We start from the raw sequence: 22,581 nt of genomic DNA, 5'->3' as shown, positions 1-22,581 counted from the left end.
AGCAATATGTTTAAAAAGCATCAGAAAAGATCCTCTGTCATTTTCTAGGACGTTTTACAAAGTAACACTCCACTCTTTTAATGGTTTTTTATTTCAAAATAGGTTGTGAACTTTTGCACAAATACAAACAAGAACAGCCCTTCTGGAATGGGCAAAGGTTCCTCTTGCTGGTAACACTGGCCATAAGCACAAGCTATAGAAGACAGGAGTCTCTAACTCTTCTCTCTAGTGCCCTCCTCACAGCTTTCACCTTTTTTAGTTCACAGACCTCCTGAACCTGTGCATTAAGCAGTCCTCAGGGAACTTCTTCGCCATGAATTTGTCCCTCAACCCATGCATAATTTGGATGATCTTTCACTCCTTGACCCCATCAGCCTGTTGGACCAGTATCTCTGCTTGTTGGTTCCTCACTCTTTTGGAAGAGTTAGGAAACACACGTCCCTGCCTGATGCATTGACAGTTCCTTCAGGAGAAGCCTCACTGGTCTGATATCTCAGACGTGGCCAGTCTCTGACAAGCCCTGCCACTCACCATGACATACACTGGACACCTGAAGGTTTACCATCCAGGAATCACTACTATTTTTTCTTGAGACAGTTACAGTGAGATCCTGTGGGGACACACTAGGATAAGTCACCCCAAGTTACAGTCAGAGATGCCTGCTGCAAAGTAGAGCAGGGTTGATTTGGACTCTTGGAATCTCTGGAGACAAGTATGGTTCCCAGAGTAAAATCCATGCATTGCCACTGGGATTTAAAGAATCTGGCTCTTGTTTGTAGGTTTTGTTTGTTCATTTATTCATTCTTGATGCTTTTACGCTTTCACTGACTGGTAGAAAGTGAAGGAAAAAATCCAACACCTACAGAGGCTATTGAGAAATGTTCTTTTCTTCTACAAGAGGAGAGGGGGAGTTTGGCTTTTTACATGATAAAAAAATGACTAAAACAATCTGCTTCACCCTGTGAAATTCATGTGTGCCTGCAATAAGATTTTTTAAGTCTCCTTCTAACATCCTGAGTCAGAGCATGCACATTGGAAAAGATCCTGCTTGATATGGCTTCTGAAGTTTTCTCTTCCTGCCCCGGTCCCTCTCTCTCCACCTTAGATGCTCTCCCCAGCTGAGACTCAGTGGCAAGGTACAAAAACAAGGTCCCTGCAGGTTTGCATGCATAGATACTATATTGTTGCATGCCTGGAGACCACAAAAGTACATTTGAAACTCCAGGCAGAGAACCACTGCACCACATCGAAAAAATCCTTGAGCCACCCCAGAGACTAAATCTACTCTCAAACACACAGAGGACTGTTTCTATTTGATCAGAGCTGTTTTCTGCATTAACTCCTTAAATCAACTGTTCAACAATTCCACATTTGTTTTTAAAACCAAGTCATCATGGAAGATGGAGTAGCCAGGTGCTCAAATCTGTGTCAGAATTTCAAAACAAATATTGAGCAATGTAAAAAATGACTCATTCATGTTATTACAGGGTTTCTCACTGGTACAGTTGGATGAAGTGAGTGAAAACAGAAAGAGAAGCATGAGCTGATACGACTTTTTTAACCCAGAGACTATAGGAGTGTCTGCTCCATAACCCCTGAAGATGCTATCACAAACACATTTTGCAGGATCTTCTGCACCAGCGAGAAGCTATACTCTTCAACAAGCCATTTCCCCTCTTTGCTCTGGATTACACAAGAAACTAAGCAGATGCTTATAACATTGTGACTGCAAAGCCTGACAGTCATTTGTTCTTGGCGGAAAAAAAAAAAGCTGTAAATGAATTTAGCACAATGAGGTTTTCCAGTCCCTTTGACAGTTTTTTATTTCTCATTTCCAGGCCTGGACTTGCAAACACACCAATCGGTAGCCAAAGAAATGTCAGGTTTCCTCCTGACCTATTTTTAAACCAGGGAAATATTTTTCCCTGGAGCTGATATCAGATGTTGCTCTCAATTAGACTACATGTTAGGTCAACCTGGGTGGGAGCACTGAAAATATCTGCTTTCCAGACACTGTTTTCTTGCCTAATATGTCTTTGCTAGCAAAATACATCTTCTCATGCTCTAAATTACAAAAGCTCAGTGTTAAAAGAGCTCAGTGTTAGCCTGAGGAAAAGTAACTGCTGTCATCCCTCCCTCCCCCTCTTCACCATGTCACACTGGCTGCAGGCACTCTGGGAGCATAAGGCAAAAGCACGAGTCATGTCTCCCTGCTTTGTATCAGGGGGTGAGCAGGAAGTAAAGCTGAATGACGAATGCAGAGCTGACTCCAAACCAAGTTATTCACTAGTAGCTTAAAGAAGGGAAAAGGCTAAGATGCTGTACTACATGACATGGGCAAGAAGAGGGTTCCGATGAAGTCTGAAATATTGGCGTGATTTAGTTTAGCTAAAAAATGAGTCTAGTTGAGTTAAGCAAAACTAAGTAATTTTCAGGAACTGAAGATGCTGTGCATGCAGTTATCTGTCACTCATTCCACTAAGCCTGGTCCTGCAGAACAGAACACCACAGGCAACCAGGGCTCAGAGACTAGCTCTCTCAGTCTCAATACAGCTGAGCCTGAAATTTCTACACTGTGAAAAGACCATTTTCAGTTCCCTCCTTTTTAAGTATTCATGCTGAATATGGCTAATATATCTGTGGTCATCTGAGGCATGGTTCTTGTGTTCTGTTCAGTATGACTCTTCTAGACCAGCAATTTTTATTTGTAGGGTGCTACCACCTAATACATAACTTTTAAAATGTCTGAAGGACCCACGTGTTTTTGGGTTTATTCAGTATATCTTCAGCTATCTGATTTAGATACTCTCTTTGCTAAGATAAATGGAGGATAGTAGTTTGTAATGTGCCAATTGTTATGACACAGAAAAATACGCCTGAAGCAAGTCTTCTCATAATGTTCTTAATATACTTTTTTGTTTCAGTGAGATAAAGCCCTTAGTTCTTAGGCAAAAGACTGAGTGCTCAGGTTTTATGCTGTAGATTGATATATAAGAAATTGCCACCTACACACTAGATTTTAAAAAAATGAAAACTAAGGTGAAGCTGAGACCTTTAAGATATTGTTGAGATTTTGTTGTGATGGGAAGGACATAAATTGAAAAGTACACCAAAATGGCATATGGTGCTCAAGTATAGGCATGAGGAGCACACAGATGTGTCCTGGATACCTGTATAGCCCAGAATCCACCTTATCTTTCAGATAGCTTTCTGTTGACTCTCATCAGCCGTCTGGGAAGAGCTGACAATTAGAGCAGTGATTGACATTCCCGAGCATGAGAAAAAAATGTATGAAGATTTTAACCTCACATTGTCCTCTTCCCTTTCAATAAAAGTAAGAAAATACAGAAATTATCTACTTTGCAGCTGGAAATAAATAAACACTTCCACTGGTAAATAGAGTCAGGGTTCTGCTTTCCTCTCACCCACCTTCCTGAGGAAAATATTCCTTCTATTAGTAAACAAAAAAAATTTGTCTTTTCTGTGTCATGTCATTAAAACACTACCTATAGGCAAACCTGCTCTATGAGCTGAATCAGATATTGCAAACCAAAGTGGGTCTTCATTTTCTTGGTTTTAGTCTGAGCTAATGCAGGACAAATAATCCCCAAATTTTAGGCCTGCTTTAAAACTGGTTGTAGCTGTAGCTCATGGAAACCTCCAGTGTGTACAGTGTTCATAAAAACAACTTGTCAAATTTCCTCAAACTGGATTTCCCTGAAATCACAGCAATCTTCAAAGCTTTATCTGTTTTACAGAGCCAGACACACAAATTGCAACTCACTGGAATGCTAGGAGAGCAGAGCAGGTGCTCTCTGGTGACTGTACAGCACACCTGAGGAATGGTGCATGATAATTTCAACTCACCATGCCAAAAAGCACAATACAGGGAAGGAAGCCTTTCACACCCAAACAGCATGTTTATTTATTACCAAAGCAGCTCACCTCTTTCTTATGATAGTACCACTGGCAAAGAAGTCACAACAAGTGGAACCCAAAACTATGCATTTCACTTAATAGCATTTAAAAATGAAGCTTCCTCAGAAAGAAAAAAGACCATAACCACTATTTAGGGAAGAGTAGTGCTAGATCAAGATTTATACACTTTGTTCTTCTATTAAGTCAGCAGAGAAGAATAAATAAAACTAAAAGGTATACTTGCAAATTAAGAAGCAGAGCAATTTTTCCATCTTCTATTGTCAAGAGCCATCTGCAATGCCTCCTTATATATATAGCTTCTGAAAAGAATACCTTTAGAAATTCATTTCACCTGTGACAATGAAGGGCAGAGTTGAGGTTATGCAAGTATACCAGGATGAGAATAAATGAAAGGGGTAAGAGCCTCTAACACAACACCACCACTAAAAGAAATGCTTATCAAGTCAGAGTTTGAATTTCTTTATGAAAAGTAGCTTTCATTAAATGATATTTTTGCTTAATTTCCAAAAGTTATTTATGAAAAGTTCTTGCTATGCAAATGTAGTCATGATCAACTGGCTAAAGAACTAAATTATATGTTTCTATTGTCTACTGGGAGCTCATAACAGATAGTTTTAAAATAAGCAGTACAAAACTTGAAATGTAATATGATTGCATAATACAAAACAACAGCAGTTATAACCAGTTCCAATGAACAACCTGAAAAATGTGATGCACGTCTTCCGAAAATGTGTACATGTTTTCTCAAGTAGTAAAACTGAGTATCCTCAAGGACTTCAAGGATATGACTCTCTGAAAAAAAATAGACCATTTTTTAAGTTGAAAAAACAGTATAAAGTTACTGAGATGCTTAAGCCTCTTCTAAATACTACATATAGGACAGGGAGTTTGTGCTCCAGATGATCACAGCTCATGAGATTCCATTGACTAAAGCAAGCCTTTGGAAGGTAACCTTTGCTCTGCTGGTGGCAGCAAAAAGTTGGTGAAAATAATCTCTTCATCCAAGAAAGAAATGTTCAGAATTGGGCATTTTAGATGATCTAGATCCATTTTAGATGATCTAGAGCTTTTGGGGATACACTCAGTGGATGCTGTCCAAAGTACACTAGTGCCAAGAGATCTCTTTTTCTACTGGTAGAAAAAGAGATCCTCTGTGACCATATAAACCTCCTTCTTTCAGACTTTTATCAACTAGCCAAGTCCTTAAACAAGCATCTTGAAATTAAGAGGACGTTAGACAGCAGGCATGTCCAGGATCAAGTAAAGCTGGTCATAGCACTACCGTAAAATATAACAACATAAAAATACAAGGAGGTAGGGTTAGCAGTTATTGTTTTTCATTATCTAGAAAAATGTTAACAGTTCGTGTTTTTCATTCTTTTGTGGGAGATAAAATAGTCCTCAAGGCTGTGAATCCTGAACACTGAATTCACTACAGAAAAGAATGGGGGGTATATTTTTAAGGTAATTTTTAGGGTATCTCAGACATTTAATAGATGGAATTCTTTGATGAAAAAAGGCTCACTAAGCTAAAAAGATAGTATTATGATAAGCAGTATTATTATAACCTTATTATTATTATATTCAGTAACATCACAAGTAAACATGCTACTCTGCAAAAGCTTCTTTAGACAAGCACTGAATAAGCCATAAAATCCCTGCCTTGAGGAAACTGCAGTTGAAGCTCAGGTACTCTTGAAAACAATTGTGATACGCTATTGTTCTTTAAATATGTGTATCCTAAAAATTATACTCAATAAACGTCTGGTTTGGCAGTCCTTTCTTGTCCAGAAAGTGATAGAGTTGACCATTAGGATATATAGATTAGAAATATAACGAAGTGTATAAAAAAAGTCACTAAATGTTTTCACATGAGTTTAAGAGTCTTGCTAAGGTTTAATTAGTTAGAATTAGCCTTTTTTTCCCCACCTCATTCTCTCTTTATCGCCTCCCAACAATTTTATTATTATTTGTTCCAAAAGAATCATTCCTTTCAGCAGATATTTGTAAGAATATCTTAATACTTCTAGCAGAATCTATGATTTTAAAAAAATAATTTAAAAAAATTAAAACATGAGACCAGTCATAGATTCGATCAGTTAATCTAGGAATCCCTTTCTGCAGCACTTTTTTTTTAGTGGAAGTAAGTGCGCCATAGCAAGATGCAGTGAAGTCACCGCAATGATTCTTCAATAGGTCCTACTCCCCATTCCTCACCACTCTCACTGAGTCACCAAAGGGTTTCCAGTGTTCTTTTTCAGTCAGTGTTTCTTACCCACTGACATAATCTCCACTCCCATATCTCTGCTGATCTCCCATGATTGTTAGTCCCACTAAGACATCCTCTTCTAGATCTTTAAGTATTGTCTTGAAGTATAGGAGGAAGGCAGACTGCTACACTGTTGTCTTTATTCTGGTTATGTCTGAACAACAAAACATGTTTCAAGCCTCTCTTACACTCACGCTGTCCATCATTACTGAAAAATTGTTTCCCTGGTTACAAATGTAACCTTCATGTTACATTTGTTTGAAACTTGGGACTGCGCTATATGATGTTGAAGTACTTGCAGCCCTCACCTTCTGTTCTCTTTTCAAATTGCTTTTATACCCTTTTTCCATCTCCTCTCACGTAGAAAGGGATTTCTACTCTGATAACTCTTCCATATGCAGCCCCTTCAGGCTGCACAAAACATTTTCTCTCACAGGTTAGATTGCACCAAATGGTGCTGTTTGTTGTTGCTGCTACTGCTACCACTGCTGCTTACACCAAAGAGTACCTACTTACCATGGAAGTCATGACAATGAACGTGGTATAAAATTTCCAGGAGTAATAGGACAGGAATAAACTCTGCTCCTGCAGCTATGTAGGCCATAAAGAGTAGGATCAAAGCAGCTGAACATTGCATTGGTTCATACTCCATCCAGATTTCACCTCATTCTAAATAACCAAAACTTACTTCAAATAGAAATAAGGAAGGATGCAAAATGGAAGGAGAAAAAAATAGGCTGGAGACATCCAAGGAGTACAACCCACAACCGTAGCCTTTGGAACAAATTAAGATCCTTATCCCTAGTTGTCAGACTTTTTTTTCCATTTTCAAGGTTCTGTAATTTTGTCTCTCTACATTCACTGTCTCTCGTGTCACTCTGCTAAGCAATCATTTATGTCTCTGTGACTGGCAGTTTCTCACAAAGTCATTTCTGTACCTTTGTTGATAGCCCTCCTCCAGCCCATGCATGAATTTCTCCACAGGCCAACATTATTTCCACTTTTAACCTAATTCTGACTTTAATCCCCAAACTAAACACATTACTGAGGTCTTTAGGGACTTTTGTCTATCTTGTTTTTTACTTGTGGACACTCTTGTTTGTCTCAATAACAATTACCTTTTGCTGTTCTACTTCCCTCTTCTGTCACTTTGCCTTCCTCTTAGATGTTGACCCATTGTGCTACAGACTCTTCTGTGCATTTGGAAAGTACCTCACATGTCATTGTCACTGTACGTCATTGTCCCTGCTGTAAGCAAAAAAATCTTAATTTATTGCTCATGAAATATCACTTTATTTCTTGAGATTTGTACAATCATGTGGTCACCTGTGTCTTACCAATCAAAACACTAAAACAATTCAGAGGAAACATATGAAGGATAATTTATATTTGTAACCAGTTTGGTCAGACAAATAAAAATCTTAGTATTATAACCATCTGCACTTCGTATCAAGACTCTACCCTTTAATAATTCACTTTTAAGTGTAGGTTATTCAAACAGAAATATTTTTAAGAAATATCAATATTTCTATAGGGACATCCCCAAATCTGTCCCTTTTTACTTTATGTAGATTTATTTGCAAATAAAATCCAAGAAACACTTACTAACTGTACTTCTTTAGTTGAAACAAGGTAGATGCCTGTCAGAGGTAACTTAACTGAAGAATTCTAGCTTTGGCTTGGAAGAGTGTTGTGAACCCTCAGTTTACTTGGGACAAAAAAGCTTTCCTATATTGAATCATCCTTTCTATGAACACACCCTGCTAATAAGTCAGTAACATCCCAACTCTTCATTCCCTCACTTGGTTCTCCTACAGGAATTCTCTTTAAAACAAATTAATTGAAGAGCCACCTGTTCTGTCAACCTTTTTATGTGTCTGAGTAAATCACAGTCAATACAATTAAAGAATAGGTTTAGTTGGGTGGGATATTAAAGATCATCTCATTCCAACCCCCTTCCATGGGCAGGGACACTTTTCACTACAACAATTTCCTCAAAGCTCCACTCAACCTGGCCTTGAACACTTCAAGGGATAGGGCATCTACATCTTTGCTGGGCTACTTATGACAGTGCCTCACCATCCCCACAGTGACAAATTTCTTCCTAATATCTAAGCTAAACCAACCCTCTGTTTAAAACCACTACCTCTTGTCTATCTCTATGTGCCCTAGTAAAAAGTCCCTCTCCAGCTTCCTTACGGCAGTCCCTCTTCAGGTACTGGAACACCCTACCACCACTCTAAAACCTGATCCAGCCTCTTAAGAAATCCAGCAAGTGATTCTTACCACTGAGTGACTTCCTAGAAACTTACGCCCAACAAGAACATCACTCCATTTACATTCCTGTGTGATCCCCTGCACCTGCCAGCTCACCAGCTAGTGTCTGCTGGACTGAAGTGGCCCCACATGCACGGCAGGAGATGAAGCTGGACTCCTGGCAGCCCACAGCTCTGGAGCAGACTACAGGGCTCACCCAGTGCCTCCTATCTTGTCATTTATAACCCGTGTTTTTTTGAGCAGCTCACACAGTTTAACTGTAGTTGGAAAATACCAAAGGGACAGTGTGGAAATCCAATACGTTAGTCTCTGTCTACCTGGGTTCACCCACTCCTCATACACATACTGATATGTCTTGTCTCAAATGTTCAGCAAAAGGTTACTCACATATAACTCCTACTTGTCCATACTCATATTTGATGGAATTTGTGAACTGTTTTCAGGAAGAAAATTTCATCCTTCCATGCACAAATGCGTGTTAACTGGAGGAAGAATGTGCTGGGTAAGGAATCTAACTGATGAGTCTATTGATTCCAACGTGGGTACATCTTATCCTTGCCACTGTGACTGATTAAGTACTTCTCTTTTGTTCAGGTTTTGGGTTTGGAGGGAGGGAGGGTGGTAGTGGTGGTGTTGGGTTTTGTTGGTTTTTTTCACTGGTTGAGTTATTTTGTTTAAATAATGCTTGGGAATAGAAGCAAAAAAACTGCCTGAACAATTTCTTCTTTATCAAGTACAATACAGGCTTGAAGCAGCACATAGTAGTGTTATTTTAGCACATTATGTGACAGAATATGTACTTCCTTTACTGTTAAACATGTGAAATTCAGTGAAGGAAGTCTTAAAAAAAGATGAGTTTTTAAATGCCAATTGAAACTCACAAACAAGCAGCAAAATTCTTTCCCCTGACAAGGAAAATGCTATAAAAACAACTACATTCATAATAATCTAAATCAAAGGAGTATTGGAAGCGTTGGACAGGCTTGAAAATATCTGGGGCATGACTTTCAAATCTAAAACATCACCTAATTAATATCAAGCAAGGTATCTACCTTTTTTTTTTTTTCTTTCCAAAAAGTGACATAACACTGCTATCAGCATCTGAGGCTAGATGTGGTAGAAACTTCATTATAGTTCTCTTTTTGTGAATACTGGTTTCCAATATATTTTTTTCAGAAAGCAGCTGAAGCTTCACTTGCTTTTATCAGTGTTTTCTTATCAGCTCTATGATATCTGCAAAACAAGAACTGAAAAGCTTAGCTGATTAGGTCTTGTCAATTGCAATGTAAAAACTGAAAGGAATTTACCTCATATCTTGGAATGAGAAATGATCAAACAGCAGCTGAAATAAAGGAGGAGGAATGATAAACACTCTTGGTGTAATTGCTTTTTGATTTTTGGACCTCAGCAGGAGCAGAAGCGTTCTTTTTACTAATTACATGGATTACCATAGTCTTTAAACAGGTTCGAACTTTAAAAACTGTGTGAAAACTGTTCTTACACAAAACTAATGTATATGTCTTTAATTCCAGCAACGCGTTAGGACCTTTCCAGATAAGTACCCATATTGTCAGCAGCACGCTGCATGTACAGGGCTGTGTCTTATCCATCTTCCAGCTGAGGTTCCACATTAAATTGCTTTCTCTCCTATGTTCATGAGATCCTCCCTGGAATATTGTATCTTTGTGATATTGTGATATTAAAGAGAAACAACACAAAAGTCCTCTTGCTTTTTCAGATGAATAAGTGACTTTCAACGCACTATTGTTTTGTGTTGAAATTAATGAATTTTTCCACATATTATGAGCACAATATCTTGATCATAGCATCATGGACCTCCATGCAGTCCTGTTAATGATTGTGTTTCTGTGAAGAACTCGGCAAGGTCTCAATGTCTTTTGGGGTGACATGGCAGAAAGAATACAAATATTCATGCACATGCTGGATGGAGAAAGATACTCACTTCTGCCAAGTACAAGAGAGTAGAGGAAGAACAACACAAAGTCTCAGTGACCTCTCCAGTCCCTGATCCTGAATTCCAGCTTAGGTCACACTCATAGTCATACCCACCACCCTATACCCACAAGAACCTCTCCAAGGATTAAAGGGAGTTCAAGGGCTCCTTTGCACTTCCCCAGTGGCCTCCTACCAGCTACTAAGCCCTTCCAGATCCCAACCTCCCCTCTCCATTGAACACAGATGGGAGACACACGGCTAACCATTTTCCAGCGTTGCAGCTTCACTTCTGTGTCTCGTTGGGGCAGTTTTCCTGCACCGTCACCAGTTTACCAGACAGAAATAAATGGTATTTCAACCAGGGCTAGGATTGATTAAATAACTTTATTTTTCCTACACTATAAAGCCTGAGCCTCACTGTAATTAAGCTGTAACAGTGGTAAAACTCTTGATAAATGCTAGCCTAGACAAGTCTAAATGAAACAACAGAAAATGTTTGCTACTGTTCTGATGACTGATTTACATTTATTGGCAGAAGGGTACAGTCTTCCATCTTAAACCTTAATACCATGATTCTTTAATCTTGTCACTGTTTATGTAGCTGAGCTCTTATCTTGATACCCGTCACCAAACCATCTGACATCCCACAAGGATTATATTGACAATAATAAATCTCTCATCTTTCTCATCATGTAGTAGTTGGAACTTGATTAGGAATAATTTTAGGCATTGTTATTCCTGTGTTCCCCTCAGGGAGTAAACACCTCTTGTTGACTGGAACATTAGTAAACAGGAATATGATGAAACAAATTACCAAAGTAGAAGAGCTGGGGTGTGAAGCTCAAAGCATTTATAGAAATGCATTAGTCATACCTTGGAAATCAACCAAGAATTTGGGGAAGGAGGGGGCAGAAATCTAGTGAGGTCAAGAGGCAGGCAGAATCAGCTGTAAATTACTTCCCTCCAGATAGCTGACTAACACAGAGGGCATGAGCTGAAACTTGTTTATTTGAACCCTCTGAACCCAACACATGTTTCTGCTGGTTAAATATCTTGAAGGCAAATGCAAGTGGTGAAGGTTACTCCCTATTTACCACCATCAAAAAGCAACATGCTCTCCTGCATCTCTTCACCCAGGGCTGGAACAGGGATGACCAAAGAGACCCTTAAACCTCTGGGAAACACAGGGATGACAGGTGGGAACAGCACTGGAAAACACCCTGTACATCCACCGCGGGTCATGTTTAGGCACCAGATGTTTGGTACAGCCCAGGAGTAAGCAAGGAGAGGAAGGTAGGACAAGCTGCTCTGGGTTTTCTCATTTATTTACTTGTTTCCTGAAAATCCTCAGCTACTCAAGTTGAAAGAAACAAGGGGAATCGGAAGGGTCCTTATCTTCCTCAGCATCTCTCCTCCCTCCTGTTTTCCTTCTCTGCCCATGTCACTTTATCACATTGACGCTGATGTCTTCTGTTGCTGGAAACACATATTTCAGCAAAAACTGCAGAAAAATAGAACTGGGCACCAGTGAAACCACCCTTAATGAATGTGGAAAAAAAAAAAACAGACCAAACCAAAAATACCTTCTTAGAAGAAAAGGTTTAAACAGTCTCTAAAACAGTAGGAACTGATTATTTTATCATTCTTTTGCCAGTCAACTTCTGGGTAGTGAGCATTCAAAATTCTCATCAATGACATTCATTCCTCTGCAGACATTGTATATATTTTAACATGTTTTCATGATAAAATTTAGGGAAGGAAATACTAGGAGTTAACTCACACAGAAAATTATTTCACTGCATTAATTAACTTCTCAATCGCAGTACTAAAGCTGAGCTGCAATGAAGATGTCAAATACTTAAAACTCCTGTAGTGTTCTAAACCCACTTAATGGTCTACTCTTGCTGCAGCTCAGGTCACCTAGAATCAGTCTGTTGATGTCTGCCCCACTTCACAACTAAACTCAGAAGATATCTAAAATTAAAAGCTGCATGTGTTTCCTTCCAGCAACCTGAGGCTGATCCTTCCTTCCTGAGATCAGAATACCTCAAGACACTCTGTTTTACTGTTAGAGTGAAAATATTTGTTCATATATTCAAAATCCTGACACAAATTTTAACAGGAGGAGGATGAAGGCTGTATGCAATTGCCAGCTGAAGTAAGAATAGTTTTGGAGTTCAGTTCACAGCAAGGTCACTCCAAAACCAACTTTTTCACAAAAACATTCCTATCTCTATGGTAGTGCCTGCTTTCCTTTACTTTCATAGTTATGAATATCAGTGGAAGGAAATAAATGCTCCCTGATGCCCATTTCTCACTGGAAGGGAAGGAGAAAAATAGTAACTTTGTCATTTATAGAGTTGATTTAAATTTCCTTCTGAAACCTTCACATGTTAAATACATAAATTCAATTGGATTTATCTCCAAATAAAAATACCTAATTTTTCCAAAGGAAATGCCAAAATGACATTATTCTGTTTGAACTCTATTTATATGTCATCTCATTTGAGTATATCCAAATAACAACTTGTAGGACTTTCAGTACAGCAAAAGCTATAAAGCTATAAAGCCAGCTATAAAAAAAGAAACTGTTTCAGACAATGAACTAGTTCTTCAACAACATCAATTACAAATTAGCATTCATCACAGGACTGGAACTTTGTTATTGTTATTTCAAGGGATGATATGAGCATTAGAAAAATAATAGGTTAATATCTATAATAGGTTAATATCTATAATGTAGGATAATTCAGTGAGCTTCTTCGGGAGGAATATGATAAGGTATAAACAAGTTTTGACTAATTATTAACTAGGTTAACATAACATTGTGAGTGTATGTGTGTGTGTGTGTGTGTGTGTGTGTGTGTGTGTGTGTGTGTGTGTTGGATGAAAATACTACTCTCACAAAGTATTGTGAATGTATCATATCTGCAATACTTATTACTCATCTCTGCTTGCAGACAGACTGAAAGTACTTGCTGTGTGTACCAATTTAGTCATAGAATCACAGAATATCCTGCACTGGAAGGGACCCACAGGGACCATTAAAATCGAACTCCTGACCCTGCACAGGAGAACCCCAAAAACCCCACCATGTGCCTCAGATCATTGTCCAAATGTTTCTTGAACTCAGGCAGGCTTGGTTCCATGACCACTTCCCTGGGAAGCCTGTTCTAGTGGCCAACCCTCTGAGTTGAAAAACCTTTCCTAATATCCAACCTAAACCTCCCCTGACATAGTACCCTAGTGGATTAAGTGGAAAATACAGGGTGCTGGTGATGCAAGTATTGCTGCTTGGTGAATAAATTTTGTTGGGATTTTTTAAACATTTCCTGTTCCTTCATGTTACTGTAGCTTCACCATCTTAAGTAAACTAGAAAACCATGTCTACAATTTAGCTAGTATTAACCCACCATTACATCAGAGGAGTTCTGAGTTTCCCCCACACTGCTTTTTGTGCAAAGTTCACAGGATAAATGGCCTTGACTGAATCCACAAAAGCTCCTTCAGTTGTACTTTCTGGCGTTTAACCCACAAATGTCAAGTGACATCATACATCTGCACTCACCCTTGGCCACTATATAGCTCTATTATACTCTTCTGCAGTTAATAAGCTAAACTTAAGCCCTACATGCAGTACCTCCAGTCATATCCTGGTGATTGGCCAGACGCAGTTCCTTTCCTGGCATCACTATCAGTCAGGAATTACTGATACAGATCATTATACTCACAGTTTTAAAAATGCTTTCCACTTAACTGTTCCGTTAACTAGCAGTTTGAGAAACCACAGCAACTGGTCCGTAGGATGTTTTTGTATTATCTGTTGCATGGAAAACATTATCATGTTGATGGAAAACATCACACTTCTACAGTATTGTTTCAGAACAACTGGAACATTCATATAAAATGAAGGCAGTAACCCTAAGGATCTTCACAGGATGCCAGACTTTGTTGACTTTCCTCTTCCTCACAGCCTTATAGGAGTGAAAAAAGCCAGATTCTTTAAAACTGTTGGCATTTATGAATGAATTAGCAGTGTAAAAGTTTTGAGAGCCTCAGATTTATACCTACAAACCAAGAGTCTGAGATATCAGTCAAAGGTACCATTTCCAGGGCACACAGTTTCTGATGCCTCACATTTGGCTGACACGAGTCACGGCAAGAAGCCGAAGTGTTCCAATTCCAAGGCTGCATCCCAGGAAACACAAGAACAGTACCTTCAGGTCCCCAGCCCTCTGACCACCTGCACACATGATCAGGTTACAATTTTGTTCATCATTTTTACTACATCTATTAAAAGAAGAAAATTGCTAGTCTAACTAGCTGGAGATAGCAAATAGTTCCTACAAGCAGTGAGCTCTGTTTACTGTTAATAAGCTTGTTTTAAAGTAGTACAACCTTGCTTTTATTTTCAACAGAAAAGCTTTGGATTTGAGCTGACTTCTAAAATATTTAGAACCTCACAGACTACTTATAGTGGTTAAAAATTACCTCTGAAAAGCCCAATTTTTTGTGGATATATTCCAAATTAAGTACTCTAAATTTAAAAGTGGAAAGACATAACTGAAGAGGTTATGTTTCAAATTTTATAATCCTTTTCAATGTAGACAAAATGTTGCAAAAAAGAGAAAATACTACTGGCCTAATGTTTTCTTTTCCACATCCTGTTGTGTAAAACCCAGTCAAGATCGGGAAAAAAAGGTCCAAAAAACCTCTCTTCAGTTTTCAAACCTCAGAGTGATACAGCTGTAGTACTACTGGGATGAAATTTTCTTTTTCTTCATTTTAACCAGAACCTGTTCAAAGCAGGACTTAAGACTGCACAGCTACAAAATCTGTGCCATAAAATGCAGTCTGTGGTCAGTATTACGAGCCTGCTTTATTCATGCAAGTTATCTCATTAACTTCAATGGGACAACTCGTTTTCTAGGTTGATCTATATTCTCCTGTGTTTGCACAGTTTGTGTTAAAAATATCTATCGAGGGAGAAATGAATTATTAATGAATTATCAGCCTCAATATGCCTTCTATACTTAACAAGATCTGAGTTTAAAATTTTAGCCTTTCACTCTGCTTGTGGAAAACATATATCCAGGACTGTAACATGTAGAAGGACAGCCTGCCACAGAAGAAGGATAGAACAGGGAGGAAAGAAACCCTCTTTCTTGTAGAAAAGGAAATAGCCTTCACACAGACCTTAGCTAGTGATTTCATGAGAACTTTTGTCCCCTCTGCAGTAAAGTTTTCTCATGTAATTATTTTCACCTTTCTTCAGGTCAATTTAATTAGAAGTTTATAATTTTAAATGCCTGGAGGGTATACCTAATATCCAGACTAGTTCAGCCTGGAATCTGTATGCACAGGGAACAGGGACCAAGACAAGGCAGAGGTGTTTAATTCTTTCTTTGCCTCTGTCTTCAGCACAGATGATGGACCAGGAGGTCTCACTGCCCTGAGCTGGACGATCATGACTGCGAGAATGATCAGCTCCCAGCCAACCCTGAAATTGTGCAGGATCTGCTCCTCCAGCTGCATCCCTACAAATCTATGGGGCCTGATGAGATTCATCCCAGAATCCTCAAAGGGCTGGCTGATGTCATCACAAAATCTCTCTCAATGATTTTCAAGTGGTCTTGGGAATCTGAAGAGGTCCCAGCTGACTGAAAGCTGGTCAACATTGTCCTGATTTTCAAGAAGGTCAAGAAAGAGGAGTCTGGAAACTACAGGCCTGTCAGTCTCGCTTCAGTGCCTGGTAAAATCATGGAAAAGATTATTCTGGAAGGTATTGAAAAACACCTGAAAGAATGCAGTTACTGGTCACAGCCAGCTTCCTGAGAGAAAAGTCCTGCTTATCAAAATTGATTTCCTTTTATGACAAGGTAACTGTAGTGGTTTTCTGTGGCTGAGTTTTGGTAGCAGCGGGGGCTACAAGGGTGGCTTCTGTTAGAAGATTCCTCTGTCTCGTGGAGCCAATGCCAGCCGGCTCCAGGAGGAACTTCCTGCCACTGGCCAAGGCCAAGCCAATTAGGAGTAACAATCACCTCATGGCTAGGCTTTACGAAAGATTTGGGAAGGGCTCTACCCACATTTGCTACAGGCATGTTGGTGGCTAAAGAGGCCAATGAGAGACAAGATCGTTGCAAAAAGCACAGCAGAAAGACTCCTTGGATAGTATCAGCAAGACAGGATTCTTTCTGCGTTGTCTTTTCTCTTTGATGGTGATCCTGCGTGTGTTCTCAAAGGAAGCAGCAGTGTTATAGATGGTGTGTCTCCAGACTTCCCGATTGGAGGCCAGAGTAGACCAGTTATGTTGATCAATATGGCCAAGGATGAGATGTTGTTTCAGGGAGTCCTTGTATCTTCTCTTTGGGGCTCCTCTCTTGTGGCAGCCGGTGGCAAGTTCACCATAAAGCAAGATCTTAGGGAGGCAGTGGTCCTTCATCCTGGAGATGTGCCCTGCCCAATGCAGCTGTGTTCTCAGCAACATGGCCTCAATAGTTGTGACTGCTGCTTGTTCTAGAACAGACATATTAGTCATATAATCTGACCAGTGGATGTTTAGGATTGTACAGAGGCAGCGTTGATGGAAGTGTTCTAGGAGACGCAGGTGATGGCGGTAGATGACCCATGATTGGGAACCATATAAAAGAGTAGACAGCACAATGGCTCTGTAAACACTGATTTTGGTACTTTTCTTCAAGTGTTTATTTTACCAAACTCTTTTATGGAGTTTTCCAGAAGTTCTATATGCCTTTTCTAACCTGTTGTCTATCTCTCCATCGATCTTACCGTCCGAGGAGAGGAGGCTGCCTAGGTAATTAAACTGCTGGACTGATTTGAGCTCTGATTGGCCAATGGTGATATGGGGATGATGGAAGACTTCCTGAGGTGCAGGTTGATAGAGAACTTCTGTCTTCTTTAAGCTGACTTCCAGCCCAAAGAGCTCAGCAGCCTCAGCAAAGCAGGATGTTAAATGCTGCAGAGCTGCTTCTGTGTGAGCGGCGAAGGTGTCGGCGTAAAGGAGCTCCCAGACAAGATGATTTAAGGTCTTGGTGTGGACCTTCAGTTGCCTTAGGTTGAATAGGCTTCCATCGGTACAATATCGAATGTAGATACCATCTTCTTCATCGAGGCCCTTTGGAGCATCATGCTGAAAAAGATTGTGAATAGGGTTGATGCAAGAACACAGCCTTGTTTCACACCATTGGTTATTAGAAAGGGCTCAGAAAGTGCATTGCCATATCTGACTTGGCTGTGCTGGTCCTCATGAAGTGAGATGATCATTTTAAGGAACTTTAGGGGACAACCTAAACATTCCAAAATCTGCCACAGACCTTTTCTGCTCACAGTATCAAAAGCCTTTGTAAGATCAACAAAGGTTGCATAGAGACCTTTATTCTGTTCCCTACACTTCTCTTGCAGTTCTCTGAGAGTAAATACCATGTCTGCGGTATTGCTGTTGGCTCTGAAACCACATTGGCTTTCAGGAAGAAGTTCTTCTGCTATAGGAGTAACAGTAATGCCTCTGTGATAACATATTTAAGAAAAGAATGTTGTGGCACAGAAAGAATTCCAGCCAGGGAAGAGCAGAGTGAGAACATGGGAACAACAAGGTAGGCACCAAGGTCAGTGCAGAAGGAGGGGCAGGAGATGCTCCAGGCACCAGAGCTGAGGCCCCTGCAGCCCGTGGTGCAGACCATGGTGGAGCAGCTGTGCCCCTGCAGCCCATGGAGGACCATCGGGGTACAGAGACCCACCTGCAGCCCACGGAGGAGCCCATGCTGGAGCAGGTGGATGCACAAAGAAGGCTGTGACCCCGTGGGAGGCCCAAGATGGAGCAGGATCCTGCCGGACACCTGAAGTCCATGGATAGGGAAGCCCACGCTGGAGCAGGTTTTTCTTGGGTAGGTCTTTTGGCCCCTGTGGGGGACCCACATCAGTACAGCTCATTCATGAAGGAGTGACCCACAGGACAGCAGTTTGGGAAGAGCTGCTGCCCAAGGGATGGACTCATGCCAGAGAGGTCCATCAAGGACTGTCTCCTGTGGGAGGGACACCACGGGAGCAGGGGAAGGACTCCTCTCCCTGAGCAGCAGCAGAAACAACTCACCTTAACCCCCATTCCCTGTCCTCTTGCACCGCTGGGGGGGAGGAAGAAGAACATGAAAGGAGGGGTGGGGGAAGGTGTTTTTAAGATTGTTTTATTTCTCAGTCTGGTTCTTATCCTGTTAGTAATGAATTTAAGTACTATCCCCACTTTGAGTCTTGTTTTGCACATGAAGGTAGTCAGTAACTGATCTCTCCCAGCTGTTATCTCAACTCATAAATCCTTAGCTGTTTTTTTTTCTCTCTTCTCTGTCCAGTTGCAGAAGGAGAGTGAGAGAGTGGCTTTAGTGGGTACCTGGTATCCGGTCAGGGTCAACCCACTACAATAACCCACCTAATTGATCAAGGGAAGCCAGCTGATGTAATCTTTCTGGATTTCAGTAAATCTTTCGATCCTGTCTCTCACAGCATCCTTCTAGACAAAATGTCCAGCAGACAGCTGGATAAACACATCATGTGGTAGGTGAGGAATTGGCTCACGGGTCAGTCACAGAGAGTAATAGCGACTGGGGTAACATCAATGACGTGGGGTTCTGCAGGGCTCCGTCTTGGGTCCTGTGCTCTTCAACATCTTCATAAATGACTTGGACACAGGATTGGAAGGGATACAAAACCTCATGGGAGCTGTTGATTCCCTCGAAGGCAGAGAGACCTCAAAAAATTAAAGGACTGGGCAATCACCAATCATATGAAGTTTAACATGGGAAAGTGATTGTGGTACCTGGGATGGGGCAAGCCTGGATATTTGTACAGACTGGGAATGAGATGCTGGAAAGCAGTGCCTCAGAAAGGGACCTGGGAGTCCTCCTGGTCTATTGCAACTGTAACATGAGTCAGCAGCGCCCTGGCAGCCAGTAGGGTCAACCATGTCCTGAGGGGCATCAAGGAAAGCATCACCAGCTGGTCAAGGGAGATGATCATCCCACTCTGTTCTGCATTGGTGGGGCCTCACCTTGAATATTATGGTAGTTTTGGGTCCCACAGTGTAAGAAAGACATAAAGCTGTTAGAGAGTGTTCAAAGGAGGGCAATGGAGATGGTGAAGGGCCTTGAGGGGTAGGCGTATCAGGAGTGGCTGAGGTCATTTGATGTGTTCAGCCTGGAGGAGACTGAGGGGAGAACTCTTTGCAGTCTACAACTTCCTTGTGAGGGGAAGAGGAGGGGCAGGTATCTCTTCTCTGTGGTGACCAGTGACATGACCTGAGGGAATGACCTGAAGTTGTGTCAGGGGAGATTTAGGTTGGATATTAGAAAAAGGTTCTTCACCCAGAGGGTGGCTGGGCACTGAACAGGCTCCCCAGGGAAGTGGTCACAGCACCAAGCCTGTCTGAGTTCAATAAGCACTTGGACAATACTCTCAGGCACGTGGTGTGGCTCTTGGGGATGGTCCTGTGCACCATTAAGGGTTGGACTCAATGATCATTGTGGATCCCTTCCAACTCAGCATATTCTGCGATTTGTGATTCTGTGACTATTTGGGCACGTGTATTTGCTTCAAGATTAATAGTAGAGATAATATATGGACATCGGGGTTTACAGAAGAGTCAGTTAAAAAATTTATTTCAAAACCTGAAAAGTTGGCATGTTGATGGAAGGGTAGAGCAGGAATCATCACCACCTTAGTGACCCTAATGGCTTTACTTACTTCCTTGCCTGCTATTTGTTGATCTAAACACTGTCTCATTGCCAGGTTATTTTGCAACAGAGAAACCTTGGATCTGCTAAGAAAGTAAACACTGCTTAGACATGCCCATTTCCTGAACATTAACAGACCAGAATTTCAGGACACAAGTGAGTGACATTGCATGGGAGACAATAAATTATTACAACACGCTTATCTCTCTTGCCTTTTGCCTCAGAAGGTGCAACACTACCTTTCTGTCTGGTATCTCATGGTCATAAACTGACAAGCAAACTGTTGATACCGGGCCAGCAGTTTAGCCACCCAGGCAGACAGGGCCCAACTCATGTTACACAGCACCTCTTCCAACAAGACTGCATCCCCAGCTGACCATCAGGAGTATTTCTTCAGGTTGTTAGCGAGCTGTGGTTAGACTCCCAATCCCATGAGGTGTCATGCAGATTAGTGTGAGGTGACAATGGCTCCTCTTTTTTGAAGTGGGGGTGCAGATGTAGAAGTGCCAGCTGACTCTGTACATCCCTGCAGATTGTCATCCCATCCTGTGACTTAATTCTTTCTTCCCTGTCCCCCGGTGGGCTGGGAACAGAATAACGCTGTTCCTCACCATCAGCAGAGGTCAGAATAACACAGAATGAAAAGATTGACTGCCATCCATGCTCAAAACCACAGCTCTTACTCTGCATTTCTAAATCATGCAAAAGTCTAAACCAGGGCCTAATTCGGCCTATAAGTATAATTTTTGTTCATGCAGGTAAGTGAATCACAAACAGAAAACCATGTCTGATTTTATGATGGATATTTAGTTCCCAGTGTGTGCACTTATTACAGAGATCCTTGCTATTTCTGAAAGAGATTAGGTTTTGTTTTTTTTTTTTCCTGAAGGAGAAAAAAACAAAAATACTGCGAACACTAAAGAGTTTAAAGCTAGAACAGTTCTGATTTTTGAATGCAAGGAGTCAACACAACAGGGCTGGCACAACTATTTTGCTCACAAAGTGCATCACTGTCCGTCAGGAAGGAGAATGATGAATTCTCAAAAAGGTGGATTGTTTTTTTCAGTTAGTGTCAATGAGGCCCTGCAGGCCGAAATGTGCCCATGTCAGATGGGTTAAGAACTTTAATTGAGTGGTTCTCGCCAGATGTGAAATAACTACTGAAAACAATATCAACTGTAAAACTGCACCAGTGTGGCTACACCACACTTCCTCTCCTTATACCATGTGCTAACTGGTAGAATGTGAGTCATAAGAATTAAAGATAGAAAAGATCTTTTAACTCCTCTATCCTTCTACTGCCAGGCCAGTTGTATCCTCTGACATATATTCAGTACTGCTTTCAAGTCCTTTTATAAAAGCTGTATACAGACTTCCACCAATTCTTTGCCATTGTGCAAGCCTAATGGTTCCCAAGTGAGAAAACCTTTCTTAAAGTGTAGCTTTAGCTTAATTTCATGGCATTACTTCTTTGGTAAGTTCTACGTACTTTTATGTCTCTTTCCTTTTGTTTCCACTTCTGCCACATCATTCCTGTCAAACGCCACAGCAAAGAAGCAGATTTGCAAAGGTGACCGCTTTTACCATCCTCAAAATTTTTCAAAGCAGCCCAACATAGAACCACATGGCTGCTGGGGTGGATATTTGGTGACCAGTTATTAAAAGGGAATGCAGAATTATACAAAAGTGCAGGGACAGACTTCTGCTAGTGGAGGCATGACCAAACCCTTACTGACAAGCAGCATGCTTTCCTGAATGTTACTACATCTCATGCAGTCTGTTTACAAAATGCTAACAAGAATATATAAAGAAAATATAGTAAGTTAAAATTTGAGGTTTCCTCTTGCTATTTAAACCTTCTTATAATGGAAACTGAAAGATTTCTGTCTGGGCAACTCTTCTGCATTCTTAAAATGTCACTTTCACTCGTGGGTAATTGCATGTGTTGGCTGCAAGTACACAGGTAGCTTCCTGTATAATGTATTTTCTGTTTATGATTTCTACCTGTTCTTCAGACTAAAATTGCATGCCTTGCAATAAATATCGCACTTAGAGCATGCCAGTTGCTCATTATGCTGAAGCCCCATGTAAAGGAACAGGCTCTAGATTACCTTCCTACCTGAACTTCTTTCCTCCCACTACAAAGGTGACAATGCCATAGAAACTAGAACCACTTGTGTGATTTATCATTTGCCATGAGGTGGTTCAGCATTTGATTTAACTGAAATCTTCAGTTGCCTCTATCCTCCTTCTTCATTGAAAAAGTTGCCCTACTCAGCAAAGAGTAAGAAAATCTTACTACTCGATAGTTATCTTCTAAATTATGTGGTGGGCTGGGGGCAAAGCTCAGAATGGTGATTTATCATTTTCTGACAGTGGTAGATCACAGGCAGCAGGCTG

The sequence above is a fragment of the Corapipo altera genome, unplaced genomic scaffold, assembly GCF_003945725.1.
Source record: "Corapipo altera isolate COAL_440 unplaced genomic scaffold, ASM394572v1 61167, whole genome shotgun sequence".
NCBI lineage: Eukaryota > Metazoa > Chordata > Aves > Passeriformes > Pipridae > Corapipo > Corapipo altera.
This window is presented reverse-complemented; position numbering follows the sequence as displayed.